General features: G+C 43.9%; 1 protein-coding gene across 1 annotated transcript in view; it reads right to left on the bottom strand.

Moving 5' to 3' along the window:
- The window catches only part of NR2E1 (nuclear receptor subfamily 2 group E member 1), a 79,727-nt gene that overhangs the window by 64,351 nt on the left and 968 nt on the right, over positions 1 to 14,408 (bottom strand). The window lies entirely within an intron of this gene.

The following is a 14,408-nucleotide window of genomic DNA, read 5'->3' as shown; positions in this document are numbered from 1 at the left end:
TCTAGATGCCATTCCAGTTCATTGTTACTTATTAAAATGATCCTCAGCCTAACAGCGATTGCAAATAGAGAGGCGAACAAGAATTAGCCTTGGGACTCATCCCAGTCCATCGCTGACACCTTCGCCTTCCATTCCCGAGGGAAGATTCATCAATTTGGGCGCTTGAAACGGTGGAAACATTAAAAGAAAAAAAAAAAAACCGCTAAAAGAAAATTGCTCTTTCGGAGGCGCAAAAGAGCCAAAACAAACGCTCCCAAGCAAAACAAAAAACCCTAGATTGTGACACCAGATTCCCCACCCCAACCAGATAGTCTTAAACGTAGAAGCTTTGAAAAAGGCACTTTGAGGGGCGCCTGGGTGGCTCAGTCGTTAAGTGTCTGCCTTCGGCGCAGGTCATGATCCCAGTGGCCTGGGATCGAGCCCCGCATCTGGCTCCCTGCTCTGCGGGAAGCCTGCTTCTGCCTCTCCCACTCCCCCTGCTTGTGTTCCGTCGCTCGCTGTGTCTCTGTCAAATAAATAAATAAATAAAAAATATATTTTAAAGGCACCTTGAGGGCGCCTGGGTGGCTCAGTTGGTTAAGCGACTGCCTTCGGCTCAGGTCATGATCCTGGAGTCCCGGGATTGAGTCCCGCATCGGGTTCCCTGCTCGGCAGGGAGTCTGCTTCTCCCTCTGACCCTCCCCACTCTCATGTGCTCTCTCTCATTCTCTCTCTCTCAAATAAATAAATAAATAAAATCTTTAAAAAAAAAATAAAGGCACCTTGAGCCACAGAGCCTCCTGCTCTAGGAATGCATCAGACCTGTAACACATGGGCACACCTCACTGACCCCCACGCCCATCTCACATACTTTTGCGTATCAATATCTGTAAACTTCTCTCTCTATATATGTATATGTAATTTCAGGCAGTTACAATTCGAGAAATGCAATTTCCCTCGCTTAGTTCTGTTGGGAGAGAAATGGAGCTTGAATCCCTTCCTGTCTGCAGACGACACCTTCAATCTAGCTGGATGGCAGATGGTTGTTGGCCCAGGTGTCAAAGCACCTGGAATGGGTAGCTTTGGGTTCCTTAGACTCCAGCGCCAGGTGAGCTGAGACCACTGGGAGCCCATTCCTTCCGCCTCAGGCAACCCATCGCCCACATCCATCCAAAGTCCAGGACCCCACGACCCTCCGAGTCACACCTCCCTCACAAGCCCAATTTGCACAGCACTGTTTCCCAAGAAGCCAACAACAACAACAAAGGGCATAGGGCATTTGGGGCATTTTTTTCTTTCTTTCAGCTCACAGAGAATGTAAAGTCTTTTTATGTTGTACGTGGAAACATCCCTCCTCATCCTGGATCCACCTATCAACCCTCTTCTCACTCCCATCCTCTGCTCTAAATTTGGTCCTGGGTGGGGTGGGAGCCTTCTGGGCGCTCCAGGAGGGCCACCGGCCGTCGTTACTCATCAGAATCATGTATAGATTTACTAACTTTCATTTAGATCCAATAAAAACCTATTAAGAGCCTACTCTGCTTTAGGCACTTTGTCAGGAGCCCCACCCTGGCTCTGAGGCGTGGGGAACCTCTCCCTAGCTCGCTTGACCCTCTGCCCTCTCCGCGCTTTGGTTGGGTTCTCAAGATTCGTGGCATTCAAAGCTCCAAAAGTGCACAAGCAGGAGGCACACACACACAAACACACACGCGCCACAACTCGGCCTGCCTTGCCCAGCAATCCTGCGGGGTGTACCATGACTGGACGCGTTTACGCACAGTCCTACTCGCCCGCCGCTTGGCCACCGGTTCACAAACAGCCGCGAGGCCCCCTCCAGCCCCTGTAGCTGCGAATTCTGTCCTTTTTCTCCCCGTCCTTCACCCCCAGCACAGTCCCCGGGCGCGGCGCGGCGCTCTGACCCCGCCAGGAGGGGAAGCTGCGCAGAAGGTCTGGAAAAGGCGCACCCAGCCGCTGAGCTGGGAACCAGCAACCGGCAACCAGCGGACGCACCTGTGTGGGGCTGCGCGTGGGGAGCGAAAGGGGCCAGATCACAAACTCAAGTCCGCCAAGGCCGCGGTGGATCCGTGGAAGAAGTTGGAAATCGCAGGCAGGCTAAGCCCTTTTTTTTTTTTTTTAATGACACATGGGGGAAGGGCTGAATGTATCAAAATCATGTAAAATTTCTGTTCTTAGCAACATCCTTGTTATTAGGAATGATGACTAAACCGCCAGGATTATTCTGGACTGTAAGTTATCAAGAGCCCACTAATTTCACATTAAAGCCCATTGACTGCAACGTCGTGATTGAAGGGTTTTTAACAATTAACATAATCAGAAAATGAGCTGAGATAATTTTTATTCAACTCATTACTTTTTAATCATGTATTTCTTTTAATTAATATCTTCTCCGTGAACATAACACAAAGCGGAGCCCCAGTGCTGGCCCAACCAGCCTTCGGGACTGAATTTGACACAGCCAAACATTTCACCAGCCGCATTCGTTGCATCTTTATTGTGGTGTGGGTGAAACAGAAAAATTTTGTCCAAAAGTCACCATGTTGTTTTGAAACACAGTTTAAGGGGTGGGGGTGGGGGAGAGCTGGGAGCAAACAGCCATTCGTTTTTAATTCGACTTGACTTTTATATTTGGGCGCCTCTCTTAGTTTGCAGCCAGAGGTATACAAATGGGAAGTAAGAAACAGGAGGAAGAAGAAAAGCCTTTTGGAGATGAATGTCCCATCCTGGGTTCGAAGAGAAATGGGCTTTGGCGGCTCACGCCTACTACGCAGGCCAGCTGGGGAGACGTTCGAAGGCACAGACTTGCCTGCAGCATGCCTGCCCTTGGCCCGCAAGTCTCAGTCCCGGCTTAGGGGCGCTCAGCCCCCAGTCCCTCCGCCCCTCCGCCCCCATCCTCCCCACAGCACGCTGGACTCAGACCCACGCGGGACTAAGTCCCTCCGCTCCTTTGGCCCAACGGGAAGTGGCGGTGACCCGCAGGCCTTTCTTTGGCCAGGATCCCACCACAGCCACCGTGGGCACAGGTCCCACCTTGTCCCCCACCACTTCCTGGTATTCCCAACCCTAGAGATTTGATCCAACTCAAATGCCTCAAATGGGGCAGAGAAAGGGCATTTTTGGTGGTGGAGAGGACTACGCTCTCCGCCCCGCCCCCCCTTGGCGAGCTCGCTCCTCACGAGAGTAACTGCGACCCAGGGGCGCATCTCTCCTGTAGCGTGACCTGAGCCTCCAATACCTCCAAAAGAAGGGGACTGTTTTTGGATTAAGATCTCTCGCGCAGTGGGAGCCGCATCAGCCTCAGAAAAAAAGAAACAAAGCCGACCCCTGGTGGAAGAAAATGAAAGTTTAAGAATAAATATAAGGAAGGTTTGGGAGAGCCTCTTGCCCAAATGTCTCTAACACTGGAGAGGGAGAGGGAGAAGGATGGGAGAGAGGGCGAGAAAGGATATATAGTAAAAGGAAAATCGGAAGAGGCAAAAAACAGGAGAGATCACATAGCAGCAGGTAGAATTCAGGTGGAGAGAGCTGGGAAGAATGAGACCCAGAGGACAGATCCTTTTGAGCCCTTCAGTCAAGTATGCTTGTAGCCTGGGCAGTGTCAGGGGGTAAGAGGGGCGGGGAGGAGTGGCTTCTTTCTCTCTCTCTCTCTTTTAAAGTAGCTCTAGGCCAAATGTAGGGTTTGAACTCAGCCTCAAGATCAAGAGTCCCATGCTCTACCAACTGAGCCAGCCAGGTGTCCCTCTTCTCTTTCTTTTCAGTGGAGGTTTCATGTTCTGTGGCTGCAGAGGGCAGATGGAGGTTTCTGTTGGACACTGGCAGCCACTGCCTGCCTGCCCCAGAGAGCATTCAGGTTCCAGAATCTTCTTTCTCTTTCCTCTAAACAAACCTCTGCCTCCCACCATCCTAACCTCTCTGCATTAGCAAGGTGATAGTAACTAAGGCAAAAATCCAACTTATCAAGGGGGAAAACAGCTTAGAATGCAAGGCCCACTTCTCTCTGGTATTTATTTGTTCTTGAATTTTAATAGGGAACATCTGGGGCACGAGGTTTGTACCCAAGGGATGGTGGTATTTCAGGCACTAGAGCAAAAGTGAAGGGAGAACTACTGTACTGAAGCCGCTGCTGATGTCCAGGGCCAAACAGTTAAAAATAAAAGAAGAAAGAAAAGATGACATCAAAGATAAAGATCTCCCTAATGAGCAAGTCACTGTTTACTTGGAGTGAGCACTCCAGGTTAATCAAGGATGTACAAAGAGTGGCACTTGTGTCTTTGAGCTCTTTTTGAAAGCCTTTCTTGAATCCACTGTCAAGATGTGCCTCCATTTTGCTCCCTCCTCATCTTTCTACCTTATCTTCCATACTCTTCTATATGTCCTGATATCATACAGGGATTTCTTTCACACACCCTATCTCTCCTAACACCTAGGAAATGCCAGAAGCATTTTCTTCTCCCCAACCTCCACCACCATCTATTTATCCAGAACTTTGCCCTGGGTGAATTTCCAGGAAATTAGCTGACTTGTTGACTATCCTCTGAGAGTCAGAGTTTGGGCTCATAAACCACGCCTAGAAGGAGGGTGGTTCTGGGCTAGTCTTTCTAGAATCTAGTGTGAACAGGTTCACAGCCACTCCCTGGCAACTGAGAACAACCCTTGCTGAGGAGTGTGATGAGACTATTGTTGGAGGCTGTGTCCGAGTATATAATAGGAAGGAAAACCCATATGCTGTGGTTGTGACTCTCCAATGCAAGTGTCAAACACTGGAGGGGGGACAGACATGCAGAGCTCAGTTGTTCTGAAATCTGCTTTGAGAGAAGCAGGTCAGGAGGATCAGTTTGGTGTCCTGGATAGAGGGTAGTCTCTCTTGACAGAAATGAATGAAATAGTTGTAGCACATCTGAGGGAAATACTAATAAGAGGTGAATACGTGTTCCAGTGAGAGTAGATAGCATTATGTCTCACAACTTTTGTCAGTGACAGTATATGCTTCTTTTGGAGTTTCTCCACTTTGCCCCCTGGTAGAGACTTACTGGCTCCAGTAGAGCCTTGCCCCAAATCTGACCCAAATGATGACTTAGGCTTGAAATGAGGGATGCCAAGTCAACAAAGGGAGCCCTGGCAGATGAATCATAATTCCTGTGGCCACTGTCAGAGCCAGAGGCAGAGCTGTGGTGACCCCACTTTGGCACAGGGCACTCTCCTCAGACCACCCCATCTCATCTTTAAAGCTTTCATGAACTCTCAGCTGTGTCCTCTTCAGTCTTTCCTCTTTATCAGAGTATCATGACCCACACAGCTCATCTTAGTGTTGTAACCAGTGTCCTGAAAACAGCTGGAATGTCTCATGGCTGCTCTAGCCAATTTCAATTTGGACCGAGTCTAAATGGTATAAAGCAAATAGAAGAATGTACAATTATTAAAGCACTGTAAGTTTTGAGTTAACCAAACTACACAATTCAGGTCAGAATATACATGTAAAGACTGAATTATCTGAATTGTGTACCCTACGCTCTGTCATCAGGTGATTATATGATTTTGCTTTACTTTGTGCTCTGTAGACACAAGCTTGCTCTTTAGAAGAAGCTTCTTGGGCATTCTCAGGGTTTGTGAAGAAAGAGCTTAGTGCTTTGGATGGTTTGTTGGGACTCCATCATCCCTTTAGTGCAAATCTGAAAATTTACTTATACTATATATATTTTTTGAGAGGGATGGAGGGAAGGAAAGAAAGGGAAAGAGAGGGAGGAGAGAGAGAGAGAAAAAGAGGGAGAGAAGGGGTGAGGGGCAGAGGGAGAGAGAGAATCTTAAGTAGGCTCCATGCTCAGTGCAGAGCCTGAGGTGGGGCTGGATCTCACAACCCTGAGATCATGATCTGAGATCAAGAGTTGGATGTTTAACCTACTGAGCCACCCAGGCGCCCCTATACTATATCTAAATAAAAAGAAAAATGAACACAAATTAGCATTTAGTGGAAAATACCAAGCCTGAATAAGTCACATTCTACATCATGTTATACTTTTCTTTTTTATAGCTTTTATTGTGAAAATTTCCCACTGTACACAAATGTCCAGTATAATAATCCCCCATGAATCTATCACCTAACTCCAATAAGCATCACATTTTGCCTTCTTGTTTCCTATCTCCCTTTTGGTTTGGCTAGGATATTTTAAAGTGGATCCTAGACATTAGATATCATTTTATCCCTAAATACTTCATTATACATCTCAAAACTGACATTCCATAGTCACAATGGCAATGTCACACCTAATAAAAATAATTCTCTAATATCATATAACATCTAGTCCATATTAAAATTTCTCTAATTGTCTATTTTTTTTAAAAAAGATTTTATTTATTTATTTGACAGAGAGAGAGCGCGCACAAGCAGGGTGAGTGGCAGGCAGAGGCAGAGGGAGAAGCAGGCTCCCCGCAGAGCAGGGGGAGCCTGATATGGGACTCGATCCCAGGACCCCGGGATCATGACCTGAGCAGAAGGCAGTCACTTAACCAACTGAGCCACCCAGGCACCCTCTATTTTTTTAAACAATTAATTTGTTTGAATCAGGATCCAAATAAGATACACTTGTATTTGGTTGTATGGCTCTTAAATCTTAAAAAAAATTTTGTTGTTTTTGTTATGGCTTTTAAGTCTTTTAAAATCTTTTACTGTAGTCTCTCTTTTCTCTCCATCTTTCTTTTTACATGTTGTCCTGAGGAATGTTCCACATTCTGGATTTGCTTGCTTGTTTCTTCATTGTATCATTTAGCAGAGATTTCATGTGTCAGTGAGCAGAGATTTGACTTGTTTTTCTTTCTCCTACATTTCCTGAAGACTAGCAGCAAGGTCTAAAGATTTGACTAAATTCAGGTTCTTGTTTTGTTTTGTATTTTTTGGGCAAGAATAAATCAGAGGTAATTTTCATATTGCACCAAACCAGGAGATTCACAATGTCCTGTCCTGTTTTGGGTAAAACTCCGATCGATTAATCAGTGGGTTCAGGTGATGTCAGCCCAGTTCTTCATTGTAAAGTTCCCATCACCCTCTGACCATTGTTTGAATCAGGCATTTCTTTAGGAGATAGCATATCATCCTTTTCAAAGCAGATCTTCATGTAACTTCTTTCTTTTTACCAGTGATACTTAATTGTATAGAGGAGTAATAGAGAAGTCACTTAGGGGATCACACAGTGACTTGGGGCCAATGCATAACCGAAATCCAAGTCGGCTGAATTTCCTGAGTTCAAATTCCTTTTTATGACAGGAAACATGATAGGTGGCATCTTGCCATTTGGAATCCAAAGGAATATTTTAAAACAGAGCTCAAAGGTTCAAAGTCTTTTGACTTAAAAATCTTAATTGAGAATTAATCAGTTTGGGTCTCTCTGGTCTGGATATCAGATATAAAAAATTTGATTTGCTTGGTTATGAACATCTAAAAGCCCAAACCATCTTGTTTTTGTTTTTGTTTTTTTTTAAGTAGTTTCCTTGCCCAACGTGGGGCTTGAACTCAAGACCCTGAGACCAAGAATCACATGCTCCACCAATTGAGCCAGCCACGTGCCCCAAATCTTCACTCTCTAAGCCAACTTTTCATTTGCGTGACTTTGGCCAGATAAACCAAAGAGGACACTTCTCTCACTCGGGAATGTTCTAATCCCTAGGCCTGGTCTGTAGTAATGGTTGTGTTCAGCTCAAAGTATCAGAAATGCCAATTTCAGTAGCTTAACAATTAGGATTTAGTTTTTCACATAACAAGAAGACCTGAGGTTAGCAGTTGTTGGCTTTGTTTTAGTGGTTTGATGATGACATGCAGATGTTATCTCTTAGTCTTTTCCCTTTGGTCTCAAGATGGCTCCTGCATTACCAATCTTCATGTCTGCATTCAAGGCAGAAGAAGGGGGCTCAAGAAAAGGCTTATGCCAGCCACATCTATCAATAATGAAAACATATGCTTTATCAGAAGCCCCCTAGCAGTATTCTCTTGGGTCAGAACTGGGATATTACAGCATCCTGAACTGCTAAAGATCTGGGAAAGCAGTATTTGGCTTTCAAACCTCTATAGTATAGACAGCAAAGGAGATGGGGGTTGGGCATAAATGAAATGCTGATCCACCTACACCAGCCCCATCCTTCTTTGCTCTCTGACACATACCACCTTCTATACTTTCATAAAACCAAGTTCCTCAGCCACTCATTCTGAGGGACAAATGGTAAGGAATAAGCATATTCATAAACCCCTTTGACCACAAGGATGGTAGTAAGACAAAGATTGGCTCCAACTTCCAGGAGGGAATGAGTACCTTGGATGGTCCCTAACATAAATGAAGTTGAATTTTACTAATCTGTGGGTTCCACGGTTGGTGTAAGGGTATTAGAGGATATAAGGCTATTAAACTGGGATTGGAGTGAGAGTGAGAAGTAGGGAAAGATCTGCAGAACACAATTGGTGGGCTAGGGTACTATGAGTCAAAAAGCAGCCCTGACATCAGGAGATTTCCACCACAGATAGATTTCTAGTCACTTCTCTCCAAAAATGTCTATAGCATATGATTTGTCAATGCTTGAAATCTCCTTTAACAGTGGACAAAATCTGTATCACAGTTAGTGATAATGTTAAAATTCAAATAGTTCTGGAAAGGTAACATTAACTTACATTTTTTCAAAATATTAAGGGCCTCAAGGAAAAATAATGCCCTCTTATTTAATTTAAATAAAGTCCAGATTCTTCACCTCCAGGGGCCAAGAGTGAGAAATCAATCCTCTTATTTCCCAATAGCACAGCAGAGATCTGGTTAGAACATTAAAAAAGACGTTACTCAAGACTAAATAGCAAAAGGGAAGGTAAAAAGGAAATAAGCACAGTTTCTGAGACATAGCTTGCACCCATGATAAAGACTCATGTCAGAAAACCCAGGAAAAGAAATCTTTTGAAGGTTATCCTCCCTCCACAAGGTGGATGCCATTTTTACCTCCATGAGCCAAGCATGCACTTAGTGTTATTTACAGACCCAGGAATCTACATTGAGACAGAGGGGCTCGGTCTCCCTCCTTAGATTCTGGCCAGAGTTCTAGTTTCCAGTCTGAACCCTCATACTCACTCAAATGACTCACCCTTAAAATGATCTCCCTCTTCAGGTGAGAAGTGTATTTATAAGATTGGGGTCTGACCCTAACCCTTGCAGGCCCCAACAGGATATTCATATTAGAATAGAAGACATCAGCCCCACAGCCCCAACATTCATACACAACTGAGAAACAGAATCATGGCCGGGGCGGGGGGGTGAGGGGGGGAGTGGTACAGTGGAAATGTAATGCCCATACAAGGGCCAGTATTAGCTCCTCTGAATGGAGAAGGATTGTCTAAAGAAGCCAGGGGGAATTCCAAAATGTGGAAATGAGCAGAAGGGTAAGTCTAGGGTCAGAAAAATATAACTCATGTTTTCCAAACAGGTAGTAAGAAGTGTATCACAATAATGGTCACAGTCACCATTTCTTTGTCAGAGCTCCAGGCCCTCTGCCTCTGAAAGACACCACGTAATATCGCATGTTGCCCCTAGAACTGGTCCTGGGGCCATCCTGGGGCATTGATCCTTTCCCCCTGATGCACTCTGGCAATATATCCCATGGCCTCCTGCCAAAGTCTCCACCACTAGCCTCTGTACCAGCTTGGCTGTGTAAGTTCCCTGGTGCCATCATTAGGACATACTCCTGGCGCATCTGTCACTGGCAAGTCCCTGATGCTGCCTGTACAGTCACTGATATCTGTGTCTCAGGGGACTCAGGCTCTTAACTTCTCAAAGACAGCATAACTTTAAAAACAAAACTACAGGGTGCCTGGGTTGCTCAGTCGGTTGAGTGTCTCAGGTCATGATCTCAGGGTCCTGGGATTGAGTCGCGTGTTGGGCTCCCTGCTCTTCAGGGAGTCGGCTTCTCCCTCTGCCCCTCCCCCCACTCGTTCTTTTTCTCTCTCTCAAATAAAATCTAAAAAAAAAAACCTTTTATTTTTATTTTTTTTAACAGAGAAGTGACATGACCTGGCTTCCTTCCTTTTTTTTTTTAAGATTTTACTTATTTATTTGACAGAGACACAGCGGGAGAGGGAACACAAGCAGGGGGAGTGGGAGAGGGAGAAACAGGCTTCCCGCCGAGCAGGGAGCCCGATGCGGGGTTCGATCCCAGGACCCTGGGATCATGACCTGAGCTGAAGGCAGACGCTTAACGACTGAGCCACCCAGGCGCCCTAAAAAAAAAAAAAAAACCTTTAAAAACAAAACTACATCTTTTTGTTTTTTCTGGTTTAGTTCTTGCAGCCCTTTTGCTCAGAAGATGAGGAGTCTAAGGGGCTGGACTAGGCAAGGGAGTCCATTCCAGGCTTCTAAGTACGTTCAAAATAATATCTCTCCTATACCCATCCCTTTATCCTGGAACCAAATGTCAAGTCCCTGACTCTGGGAATCCATTATTTCCCACCAAGCCTCTGGGTTTCTCAAGCTCCAAAGCTCCAGCAGGCTGTCTCCCCACCATTACCTCCAGTATGGTGGGACCTCTGCTATGTATATTTACTTTTCTATTTTCCTGCTACCAGGTAGGTCCACCAGAAAAAGTTAATACTAAGCATGACAAATATAGTGCCATATAGGTAAAAATATAAAAATAAGAAAAAAAGTGAAATAATATGAAAATACTCATCAAAACTGTAAGTAACAGCATTTACAATTTTTAAAAAATATCACCGAATCACTGAAAAATTATAGAACCAATAGAACATTATATTTTGAAATTGCCTTAAAATCATTTGACTCTTGTTTGGATAAATAAACTGAGACTCAGAGGGATTAAATAATTAGAGTCATACAGTTGATGATAGGGCTAAATTAAATAAAACTGGTTACAAAGTGGAATAGGTGTATAGGAATTTGCCTATCTATATTGATAGCATCAGTTCACATGCTCTGTTTTGAAGAACGTTTTGTTAGTCATCTTGGGTTTTAGTTTTTACCTATCAATGAGAAACTGTTGAATTTGAGTTTGAATATTTCCCTCCACCCCAACCCTTAATACATCAGCACAATGTTCTCAGCAGAGTAAAAAAAAATAATAATAATAATTCTTTAAAGGTCAAATAAATGATAATCACAAAGAAATGGAGTGCTTCCAATTTTACTCTAGCAGACAATGCAATTTCAATTCATTAGCTTATGTGGTTTATATACAACTTTATATAAAGCTACTGTACTTTATCATGTGTCTCTGGAATGTGAGTGCTGGATTTGAGACTTTGGAACACAGAGATGTGTATAACCAAATAATAATCAATGAAGCAGAGATTTGCAATTATTTGGTTCATTCGAACTGTTAGATAGCTTATCTGGGTAACTGAGAACTCAAGGTCTATATTTTCTCAAGTTAATTTCTCTAGTTCTCAGCATAGGTACACAGTGGGTACTTAATGCTTAATGATGAGGGTGACAATTAACATTTATAATGCATGGTACACTCCATCAAATCTTTTCACACATAAAGTACTGATAGTTATAAAAGCTTCTCTATATGTTGTGTAATCCAGCCTGAATAAAAGTACTGTGAGACTTGGGGTGCCTGGGTGGCTCTGTTCATTGAGCATCCAACTCTTTTTTTTTTTTTTAAAGATTTTATTTATTTGACAGAGAGAGCACAAGTAGGCAGAGAGGCAGGCAGAGGGAGAGGGAGAAGCAGGCTCCCCGCTGAGCAGGGAGCCCGATGCGCGGCTCGATCCCAGGACCCTGGGATCATGACCTGAGCCGAAGGCAGCGGCTTAACGGACTGAGCCACCCAGGCGCCCTGAGCACCCAACTCTTGATTTTGGCTCAGGTCATGATCTTAGGGTCATGATGGGCTTTGGTCTTTGATGGGCTCCACGCTCAGTGGGGAGTCTGCTTGAGATTCACTTTCTCCCTCTCCCTGAGCCCCTCCCCTGGCATGCATGATTTCTCTCTCTCAAATAAATAAATAAACCTTAAAAAAAAATACTGTGAGACCACTATGAGCATTATATCTCTGTCTCAATCATCAATTTTTTGGTGAAAACGGACACATTAAGCTATTTGGCCTATGAAGAGAAGGATAGGAAAGTTCTGTGTCTTTTCAGGAAATACAAATATGTTGTGATAACTTTTCTTCTTGCAAATATTAGAACAGGTATCAAGAGGGAATGGACATATGCCCACATAGGGTCAACTTGGGATCTCCTGGGATTAGACTTCCTAGTCTATAGCAATGAATGTGCATAGACTGGTGACATAGGATGCAGGACCTCAGTGACAATAAATGTAAGGAATGTTGGACATATAAAAAAAATTAACACTGGCCTACAAGTCAACAAAAAGAAAGTGAATTTTTTTTTTACTTTTTATTATGAGAAAAAAAAAGGGGGGGTGGGGTGCCTGGATGGCTCAGTCGATTAAGTGACTGACTCTTGGTTTCAGCTCATGTCATGATCTCAGTGTTGTGTGATCGAGGCCCCTGTCTGGCTCCACACTCAGTGCAGAGTCTGCCTAGGATTTTTTCCCCAACTCCCTCTCCCTCTGCTCCTTCCCCTGCTTTCTCTCTCTAAAATCAACCAATCAATCTAAAAATAAATTCTAAAAATAAATATTTTTAAAAGATAAAATAAGGGGTAGGGAAAATAATATAAGGAACACCCATATATTCATCACTTATACGAAACAATTGCTAATATTTTGCCATATTTGCATCATATATTTTGTGAAGTGTTTTGAAGGAAATACATGCAGTGTACATTCCTAAAAATTAAGGATCGTTTTTATGTATGACCTCAATGCCTTTCTCACACCTAACAAAATTAGCAAGTATTTCTTAATATTATCTAGTATCCACTTTATAAAATACACTTCATAGTATCATTTCATGGGCAAATGAAATTATGACCAGTAAGTGAGAAAAAACATTCTTTAGCTTCTGATATTCATCTTTATTGCTCACAAATGTAGCTTGGTGTTGTGAATAGCACTCTTGGACTGAGGATACCTGGGTTCCATTTTTGGGTCTGCTACTGATTTGTGGTGAGATCACAAACAAGTTGCTTAATTTTTCCTTGTCTCAGGTTCTTTGCTTATAAACAGAGGACAGAATAGATTATTTCTACTTGGGTTTATTTGAAGAGCCGATAACCTATAGGCCTAAAGATTATTTGGCTATATTTCCACACACTGTTGAGATAGTTCAGGGATAATGCAGAAACAAGTTGTTTTACTGTCTTAGCCATTCAGGCTTCTCTAACAAAATACCACAGGTTGGGTAGTTTATCAGCAACCGAAATCTGGAAGTCCCAGTTAGGGTTCCAGCATGGTCAGGTGAGGGCCCTCTTCTCAGTCACAGACTTCTTGTATCCTAACATGATGAAAGGGGCTAGGGAGCTCTTTGAGATCTTTTTTATAAGAACACTATTCCCGGGGTGCCTGGGTACCTCAGTCGGTTAAGCATCTGCCTTCAGCTCAGATCATGATCCCAGGGTCCTGGGATGGAGGCCCGTGTCGGGCTCCCAGCTTAGCAGGGAGTCTGTTTCTCCTGCGGCCCTGCTCATGCTTGCTCTCTCTCTAAAATAAATAAATAAATAAATAAATAAATAAATAAATAAATAAATAAATAAATTTTTTAAGATTTTATTTGAGAGAGAGAGAGAGAAAAGACAAGCAGAGGGGAGAGGCAGAGGGAGATGGCGAGGCAGACTCCCTACTGAGCAGGGAGCCTGCACAGGGCTCCATCCCAGGGCCCTGAGATCGTGACCTGATCCGGAGGCAGACGCCCAACCAACTGAGCCACCCAGGTGCCCCAAATGGAATCTTAAAAAAAGGGTGCCTGGGTGGCTCAGTCGTTAAGCATCCGCCTTCGGCTCAGGTCATGATCCCAGAGTCCTGGGATCAAGCCCCTCATCGGGCTTCCTGCTCAGTGGAAGTCTGCTTCTCCCTCTCCCACTCCCCCTGCAGTGTCCCTGCTCTTGCTGTCTCCGTGTCAAATAAATATGTAAAATCTTTAAAAAAAAAATTTTAAAAAAATCTTAAAAAAAAAGAGCCCTAATCCCATTCATGAAGGGTCCATCCTCGTGACCTAATCACCTTCTAAAGAACCCACCTCTTTTTAAAATTTTATTATGTTATGTTAATCACCATACATTACATCATTAGTTTTTGATGTAGTGTTCCATGATTCATTGTTTGCATATAACACCCAGTGCTCCATGCAGAACGTGCCCTCTTTAATACCCATCACCAGGCTAACCCATCCTCCCACCCCCCTCCCCTCTAGAACCCTGTTTGTTTTTCAGAGTCCATAGTCTCTCATGGTTCGTCTCTCCCTCTGATTTCCCCCCCTTCATTCTTCCCCTCCTGCTATCTTCTTCTTCTTCATCTTTTTTT

The sequence above is a fragment of the Leptonychotes weddellii genome, chromosome 8 (assembly GCF_054177405.1).
Source record: "Leptonychotes weddellii isolate Sample4059 chromosome 8, ASM5417740v2, whole genome shotgun sequence".
Lineage (NCBI taxonomy): Eukaryota > Metazoa > Chordata > Mammalia > Carnivora > Phocidae > Leptonychotes > Leptonychotes weddellii.
The sequence above is the reverse complement of the archived record's forward strand: the minus strand, read 5'-3'. Positions and strand labels throughout refer to the sequence as shown.